Below are 9824 nucleotides of genomic sequence, written 5' to 3'. Positions count from 1 at the left end.
ATTAAAAGTGGGGATCGACCTCTGTCTGAGATCAGTTTCATGAAGAATGATGAAGGTGAGGTGAGGGCATTCAACACCAACTGGTATCAAAAGTATAGCTTGTTAAGAGGCCCCCTCTCTGTATTGCTGGCCTTGCCTGCTTTTTGGAAAGTCTGAGCTTTGGTCGAAAGGTGAGTACAGTGACCTTGAGAACATTGATTTTCAGCTAAATGGTAAAACAAAAGCAGGGAGCATATAAATGCCCACATCAGATTCAAGCTTCTGGGAAAAAGCTTCATCGATTAGGACAAAGGTCTTCGTATTCAAACTATGCAACACAACAAGAAAGTAAGAAGAAACGGGGATGTTCTCAAGCAGCTTATCAACACCACTGCATTTTCGGGCATGCAAGAATTTGCTTTTAGAGGACATGACAAGAGGGAAAAATCTGCCAACAAGGGCAAGGAGTTTGCAGAGGTAATTGCACGTTACGATGCTTTACTTGCTGAACATATCAAACTTCCGAATGTCTTTTCTGGGGTGTCGAAAACAATTCTGAATGATTTGATAGCTTCTGTCGCATCATCCATTAAAAGTGAGATTAAAGAGAGAGGTTGACACAGTGCATTTTTTTCACATGAGCTCAAGTAGGCTGTCACGCCCTGACCTTAGAGAGCCTGTTTAATCAAATCAAATCAAATTTATTTATATAGCCCTTCGTACATCAGCTGATATCTCAAAGTGCTGTACAGAAACCCAGCCTAAAACCCCAAACAGCAAGCAATGCAGGTGTAGAAGCACGGTGGCTAGGAAAAACTCCCTAGAAAGGCCAAAACCTAGGAAGAAACCTAGAGAGGAACCAGGCTATGTGGGGTGGCCAGTCCTCTTCTGGCTGTGCCGGGTGGAGATTATAACAGAACATGGCCAAGATGTTCAAATGTTCATAAATGACCAGCATGGTCCAATAATAATAAGGCAGTTGAAACTGGAGCAGCTGCACGGCCAGGTGGTCTGCGAACAGCAAGCAGTCATCATGTCAGGTAGTCCTGAGGCATGGTCCTAGGGCTCAGGTCCTCCGAGAGAGAGAAAGAAAGAGAGAAGGAGAGAATTAGAGAGACCACACTTAAATTCACACAGGACACCGAATAGGACAGGAGAAGTACTCCAGATATAACAAACTGACCCTAGCCCCCCGACACATAAACTACTGCAGCATAAATACTGGAGGCTGAGACAGGAGGGGTCATTTATTTATTTCTCTAGTTGGTTAGGTCAGGGTGTGATTTGGGTGGGCGTTCTAGTTTTCTATTTCTTTGTTGGCCGGGTATGGTTCCCAATCAGAGGCAGCGGTCTGTCACGACTTCCACCGAAGATGGCTTCTCTCCCTGTTCGGGTGGCGCTCGTCGTCAGCGGTCTACTAGCTGCCACCGATCCTTTTTCCTTTTCATTTGGTTTTGTCCGTCTTGTCATTCACCTGTGTCCCATTTTGGTTAATTGGTGGGGTATTTTAATCTTGCCCTACCCTCTTGGCTTTGTGCGGGATTGTTTCGTTTACTGTCATTTGTTTGGGTTGCGTTTTCGTGTGTTCTGTTGAACAGGTGTTTTTCTGGACTTGCGTTCGGGTGGTATTGAGGCTGATATTGTTGTCCTGTTCCTGTTCTTTGGACTTAAAATAATTAATTAAAATAAACGCCCTTTCTTTACATTTGCACTCTCCTGCGCCTGACTACACACCCACCTCCTCTCCTTGGGGAGAACCTGACAGAATCCCGCACCGAATATCATGGAGTCAGCAGGAGCGGATGCGCCCTCCCCGTCCATGGAGGAGCGTGTCCTCCAGCATACAGCTGTGCTACACCGTCTGGGGACGGCCATGGATCAAGTGATGGTGAGAATGGAGAGATGGGAGAGGAGCGGCCTCCCTACCCCGTCTTCAGCCACTCTCCAGCCTACACCACCACCTTCTCCGGCGGCGTCCGGCCCCAGCGGGATTCGGCTCGCGCTCCCGAGGGTGTACAATGGCATGGCTGCCCGGGTGCAAGGGGTTCCTGCTCCAGCTGGAGCTTTACCTGGCGACCGTTCACCCGACTCCCTCGGGAGAGGAGAGTGTCAACGTCCTCGTCTGCTGCCTTTCGGGCAAAGTCCTGGAGTGGGCCAACTCGGTCTGGGAGGGTCCAGACTTGGCGAGGGACCATTACCCAGAGTTCACCCGGCTGTTTCATCTAAGGCAGCAGACGAGGAGTGAACAGGATTTTGCGTTGGAGTTCCGGACCCTGGCCGCCGGCGCGGAGTGGAATGACAGGGCCATGGTGGACCATTATAGGTGTAGCCTGCGGGAGGATGTCCGCAGGGAGCTAGCCTGTCGTGACACCACCCTCATTCTGGACCAACTGATCGACATGTCCATCATCAACAACTTGCTGGTTGCTCGCGGGCGTCCAGATCAGGTCCTGTTTGTTCCACCCCCCAGCACTCCAGCTCCGACACCCATGGAGTTAGGGGGTTCTGCAGCTAGGGCGACCGGAGGAGGAGCCTCTTCCTGCTCCAGTTGTGGTCGGAGAAGACACACTGCTGACCAGTGCTGGAGGAGCTCATCTGGGAGTCGAGAGGGCAGGCAGAGCACTTCTCGGACACCTCAGGTGAGTCAGCACCCGGCTCACCCAGAGCTCCCTGTTGGTCATATGTATGTGTTGATTTCCTTTCCTGAGTTTTCCGGATCTCAGGAGCGCGTATAACTTAGTGCGAATCGGGGAGGGAGATGAGTAGAAGAACCACGTTTAGTACCACATCTGGCCATTATAAGTACCTAGTCATGCCGTATGGGTTGAAATATGTTCGAGATGTTTTTCAATCCTTTGTAGATGAGATTCTCAGGGACCTGGTGGTTTACATCGATGACATGTGACTCTGGTGCGCATGTGACTCTGGTGCGCAAGGTACTTGGGCGACTGTTGGAGCATGACCTGTACGTCAAGGCCAAGAAATGTGTGTTCTCTAAACAAGCCGTCACTCTTTCCTGGGGTATCACATTTCCACATCGGGGGTGGTGATGGAGTGTGACCGCATTGCGGCCATGCGTAATTGGCCGACTCCAACCATGGTAAAGGAGGTGCAGTGGTTTTTAGGGTTTGCCAATTACTACCAGATGGTTTATCTGGGGTTTTGGGCAGGTGGCTGCTCCCGTTACCTCACTGCTGAAGGGGAGCCGGTGCGTTTGCGGTGGTCGGCGGAGGCAGACAGAGCTTTTGGTCGTCTGAAGGCGTTGTTTACTGATGCTGCCATATTGGCACATCCGGACCCCTCTTTGGCATTCATAGTGGAGGTGCATGCGTCCGAGGTTGGTCTTGGAGCCGTGCTATCACAGCGCTCGGGCACGCCCCCGAAGCTTTGCCCCTGCACTTTCTTTTCGAGGAAGCACAGTCCGGCGGAGGAAAACTATGATGTGGGGGACCGGGATATGCTGGCTGTGGTAAAAGCTCTGAAGGTGTTGGCTTGAGGGGGCGCAACACTCTTTTCTCATCTGGACTGACCACCGTAATATGGAGTACATCCGGGCGGCGAGGAGACTGAATCCTCGTCAGGCAAGGTGGGCGATGTTTTTCACCAGATTTCATTTGATCATATCTTATAGACCAGGTTCCCGTAAGGCTAAGGCTGACGCACTATCCCATCTCTATGATACCGAGGGGCGGTCTATCGATCCCACCCCCATACTTCAGGCCTCTTGTCTGGTGGCACCGGTGGTATGGGAGGTGGACGCAGACATCGAGGAGGCGTCACGGTTAGAACCTACTTCACCACAGTGTCCAGCTGGTCAGTGGTACGTCCCACTTGGTGTTCGTGATAGATTGATCAGGTGGGCCCACACGCTACCCTCCTCTGGTCATCATGGGATCGATAGGACGGTGCGGGGTCTTAGGGGGAAGTACTGGTGGCCCAAGGATGTGAGGGTTTATGTTTCCTCCTGTGCGGTGTGCGCCCAGTGTAAGGCTCCTAGACACCTGCCTAGAGGGAAGTTACAGCCCCTCCTTGTTCCACAGCGGCCTTGGTCACACCTGTCTGTGGACTTCCTCACCGATCTTCCTCCGTCACAGGGGAACACCACGATCCTGGTCGTTGTGGATCGGTTTTCTAAGTCCTGTCGTCTCCTCTCTTTGCCCGGTCTCTCTACGGCCCTACAGACTGTGGAGGCCGTGTCTACACACGTCTTCCGGCACTACGTGGTGCCTGAGGTCATAGTTTCTGATCGGGGTCCCCAGTTCACTTCCCAGGTTTGGAGGGTGTTCATGGAGCGTCTGGGGGTCTCGATCAGCCTGACCTCTGTTTTTCACCCCGAGAGTAATGGGCAGGTGGAGAGAGTGAACCAGGATGTGGGATGGTTTCTGCGGTCGCATTGCCAGGAACTGCCAGGAGAGTGGGCGAGGTTCGTCCCATGGGCCGAGATGGCTCAAAATTCACTTCGCCACTCCTCCATGGACCTGTCGCCGTTTCAGTGTGTGTTGGGCTATCAGCCGGTCCTGGTACCATGGCATCAGACCCCGACCGAGGCTCCTGTGGTGGAGGATTGGGTGAGCTGGAACCTGCCACCCTGATCCGCTACAGACTCTGGCCTGCCACCCCCCATCTGCCACAAACAGCAATTTCAGTGGACCTCCTGCGCCAGTTTTCAGCCCTGCAGCTGGAGTGTGGGGTGTCTTTGAGGGGAATTACCTTGGTTTTTCACAAATCCGATGCATGCTGGAATGTTGTTATTGTATTTTAAATCGGAAATAAAACCATACATGATTGTGTTTTTTACTGTGAGGAGTAGTTTTATTTTCATTCTATCTACAGGCAGTTGAGTTCTACCGGAAGCTCACAAATTAGCCATTTGAGGAGTTCAAACACTGGCAGTTTGAACGAGAGACTGTCAGGAAGATGGCGCTACTGACCTTGGACGGAACAAAGTGTCCTCTCTGTCCACAGGTATGTCAATGATAACAATTAAGGAACAACAATAAGTAAGCGAGGATTCTTATTTGCATTCAGTGTTGTTCATAATTGATGAGGGGAAATATATCTAACCTTAATGTCTTTCTCATATATCTTCTATCCTTGTGCAGCAGGTAGCCTAGTGGTTAGAGTGTTGGACTAGTAACCGAAAAGTCGCACGATTGAATCCCTGAGCTGACAAGGTAAACATTTGTTGTTCTGCCCCTGAACAAGGCAGTTAACCCACTGTTCCTAGGCTGTCATTGAAAATAAGAAAATGTTCTTAACTGACTTGCCTAGTTGAAAATAAATGCCTTGCCAAACAGTAGCAATGTTATGCAGCATACCATTGCAAGCCTCAAAAACCCAACCCTTTGTCCAAGTCGTGGGAGGCGGTACGGGATTGCCAGACAGGGCAACATTTTCTGTGTGGCTTTGCCACCCAGGCCGCTACGGTTGCCATGAAAGCCTGTCTGGATCCACAATATGTTGGATAACGGGACTCTGGTAAAGCTAGGTAGACCAATCATCTTCTTAGTGGATACACCGATTACAGATGCATTCACAGCGAAACTACAGTGACCCATGTTTCCCAAATAGCACAAGGGTTTAAGTAATAGCCTTGCAAATATCCATTCCCTGTATCTCTAATAATTTTGTATAATTATTATAATATTTGCATTATTTATTAAAGGAAAACGGTCATTAAAGTATTGCAGCTGATGCCCTATTTGGTCTTCCCAGAAAAATATTGCCTGGGACAAGTAGGGGAAAGAGGGGAAAACTCAGGAAAGGAAATCAACACATCCATATGACCAACAGGGAGCTCTGGGTGAGCCGGGTGCTGACTCACCTGAGGTGTCCGAGAAGTGCTCTGCCTGCCCTCTCGACTCCCAGATGAGCTCCTCCAGCACTGGTCAGCAGTGTGTCTTCTCCGACCACAACTGGAGCAGGAGGAGGCTCCTCCTCCGGTCGCCCTAGCTGCAGAACCCCCTAACTGGGTGTCGGAGCTGGAGTGCTGGGGGGTGGAACAAACAGGACCTGATCTAGACGCCCGCGAGCAACCAGCAAGTTGTTGATGATGGACATGTCGATCAAAGAGGGTCCCTGCTTTGTAGGAGGAGCATCAGACACACCAACTGAGGTATACTGGATTTTGAAGAATGGGATGTATTTCACAATCAGTTAGTATCACTAGCCCTCTTCTGTGTGACTTGTGTGACGTGTGTTTATGTGTATATGTGTATAACCAACAGCTGGGCTAATGTTGGAAAAGTTCAAATGTTTGATTGAAATCAGGAGAAGCCATTTATCCTTGGTGATGCGACACTAGCATTGAACTATTCTATCCCTAATATTTATAATACAGATCAGATGAAACATGAACTGCATAGTGAATGTGACTTTTTATTCACTCTTTTTACAGGAGTGCCCGGGATTTCAAGCAGGGAATGTGCTGTGATCAGAACCCAAAAACTGGACATAACTGGTGTGTTTGGGATGGCGTGCAGGCACGAGCATCTACTGAAGTTCCTGAACCTGAAGAGAGGAGAGAAGTATGGTTGATGGATGAATGTGGATGGGATGGATGGATTTTTCAGATGTATAGCTGATGTATAGCTGATTTGTTTAGTTACAGTGGCAAGAAAATGTTTGTGAACCCTTTGGAATTACCTGGATTTCTGCAGAAATTGGTCATCAAATTTGATCTGATCTTCATCTAAGTCACAACAATAGACAAACATAGTGTGTTTAAACTAATAACACACAAATTATTGTATTTTTCTTGTCTATATTGAACACATAATTTAAACATTCACAGTGTAGGTTGGAAAAAGTATGTGAACCCCTAATGGCTAATGACTTCTCCAAAAGCTAATTGGAGTCAGGAGAAAGCTAACCTGGAGTCCAATCAATGAGACGAGATTGGAGTTGTTGGTTAGAGCTGCCCTGCCCTGTAAAAAAAAAAATCACAAAATGTGAGTTTTTTTATTCACAAGAAGCTTTGTCTGATGTGAACCATGCCTCGAACAAAAAAGACCTCAGAAGACCTAAGATTAAGAATTGTTGACATGCATAGAGCTGGAAAGGGTTACAAAAGTATCTCTAAAAGCCTTGATGTTCATCAGTCCACGGTAAGACAAATTGTCCATAAATGGAGAGTTCAGGACAAGTTCAGCACTGTTGCTACTCTCCCTAGGAGTGGCCGTCCTGCAAAGATGACTGCAAGAGCACAGCACAGAATGCTCAAAGAGGTTAAGAAGAATCCTAGAGTGTCAGCTAAAGACTTACAGAAATCTCTGGAACATGCTAACATCTCTGTTGACGAGTCTATGATACATAAAACACTAAACAAGAATGGTGTTCATGGGAGGACCCCACGAAGAAGCCAGTGCTGTCCAAAAAAAGCATTGCTGCACGTCTGAAGTTTGCAAAAGTGCACCTGGACGTTCCACAGCGCTACTGGCAAAACATTCTGTGGACAGATGAAACTACAGTTCAGTTGTTTGGAAGGAACACACAACACTATGTGTGGAGAAAAAAAAGCACAGCACACCAACATCAAAACCTCATCCCAACTGTAAAGTATGGTGGCGGGAGCATCATGGTTTGGGGCTGCTTTGGAAAAATGAATTCCCATGTTTATCAAGACATTTTGCAGGAGAATGTAAGGCTGTCTGCCAATTGAAGCTCAACACAAGTTGGGTGATGCAACAGGAAAACGAACAAAAAACACAGAAGTAAACCAACAACAGAATGGCTTCAACAGAAGAAAATATGCATTCTAGAGTGGCCCAGTCAGAGTCCTGACCTCAACCCAATTGAGATGCTGTGGCATGAACTCAAGAGAGGAGTTACACCAGACATCCTAAGAATATTGCTGAACTGAAACAGTTTTGTAAATAGGAATGGTCCAAAATTCCTCCTGACTGTTGTGCAGGTCTGATCCGCAACTACAGACCATGTTTGGCTGAGGTTATTGCTGCCAAAGAGGGGAGTTATTAAATCCAAGGGTTCACATACTTTTCCCACCCTGCACTGTGAATGTTTACATGGTGTGTTCAGTAAAGACATGAAAATGTATCATTTCTTGTGCGTTATTAGTTTAAGCAGACAGTGTTTGTCTATTGTTGTGACCTAGATGAAGATCAGATCAAATTGTATGACCAATTTATGCAGAAATACAGGTATTTCCAAAGGATTCACATACTTTTTCTTGCCACTGTATATATAACATTGGCTACGATGACTGATGTCGGACTGTCATTTGAGGCTTGCAAATGCTGTGTTCCTGCTGGGGGACCTGAAAGCAATGCAGGGACCAAACATCACAACGTTTCTTCACTATGACATTGCATGCCAGCTACAGGTTAAATTGATAGATCAATTTAGCTATTAGCTATTATAATAAATGAGATAATGTATTTAATATTTAACCAACACGCTGTAGTAAGAGATTCATGAATAGCTTGATACGGTTTTATGAATGGCTTGAAATGGATTGCTCCATACCTGCATTGTAATCATAAGTAATATTTTACACAAAAATGTACAAAATAACTGCTCCGACACTCAATTATTTTGACATTTAGAAAAACTCTTTATAATTTATTCTGTTAAACACCAATTCTTTGTAGTTGCAGACAGCAGACAGCCCTAACAGTATTAAGAAACAGCTAGTTGTAATGTGTCCTTGTCCCTTAATGAATCATCATCACCCATTGTAATGCTCATTATGGTTTCTGTTTGTACTTTACATTTCTGGTCACTGATTGAACCAGGTATGTGACTGGTAGTGGGCTTGCTGATGGAGATGAAGAGGTTGTGGTCCTACCTTATAACATTTGGGAAGTTCACAAAAGAGATGACACCATCTCATGACATTGACACTCTCACCGATGACCACCTCTACTACACAGCCAGGGTCAGGGAGGTATAAATTGTGGCAGCAGGTAGCCTAGTGGTTAGAGCGTTGGGCCACTAACCAAAAGGTTGCTGGATTGAATCCCTGAGCTGACAAGGTTGTTCTGGCCCTGAACAAGGCTACCCCCACTGTTCCCTGGTAAATAAGAGTTTGTTCTTAACTAACTTGCCAAGTTATATAAAGGTTAACTGGAAATCAGTTAAGTATTAAAACAACCCATTGTGTTGATATCATTTTGCATAATGTATATTCACCTTCACATGTTATAATACCAGCAATAAAACTCAGTCGGCAGAAGGTCTTGAAGGAGGGAACCGAGGCAAAGGAGGAGTTGATGGTGCTGCTAAATAGCATTCCAGGTTAGATTCCATGTGTTTTGCTCATCATTTTTCTTAATATGTAATTATCCTTTTCTACAACTTCTATCAGATGAAGCAGGGCTTCAGTAGCTGGAGGCTTTCTCTTACAGAGCTCCTCTTTATTGAATAGTTTGCCGACGTGAGAGAATCAGACTCAGTCTCAACCTTCAAGTCTAGACTGAAGACTTCTCTCTTCTATCAGTCTTATGATTGAGTGTTGTTTGGCCCATGGGTGGGAAGGTGAACAGAAAGGTACTACCCCCCCACATACCACCCCACCCATAAACATTGACTTCCTTAAACATGAAAGCCATCTGGTCATCTATTGTAATCGGATTCGTGTTCGTCATGTTTTAATGAACAAAATCACTGAACACAAAAATACAAAATATCAAGTAGAAAGACAGAAACTAAAACCGAAACAGTTCCGTGTGGAACACACAGACACAGAAAACAATCACCCACGAAACACTGGTGGGAAAAGGCTACCTAAGTATTATTCTCAATCAGAGACAACTAACGACACCTGCCTCTGATTGAGAACCATACCAGGCCAAACTCAAAATACAACATAGACTGCCCACCCCAAC

This window comes from Oncorhynchus kisutch, linkage group LG26 (genome assembly GCF_002021735.2).
Source record: "Oncorhynchus kisutch isolate 150728-3 linkage group LG26, Okis_V2, whole genome shotgun sequence".
Taxonomy (NCBI): Eukaryota; Metazoa; Chordata; class Actinopteri; order Salmoniformes; family Salmonidae; genus Oncorhynchus; species Oncorhynchus kisutch.
This window is presented reverse-complemented; position numbering follows the sequence as displayed.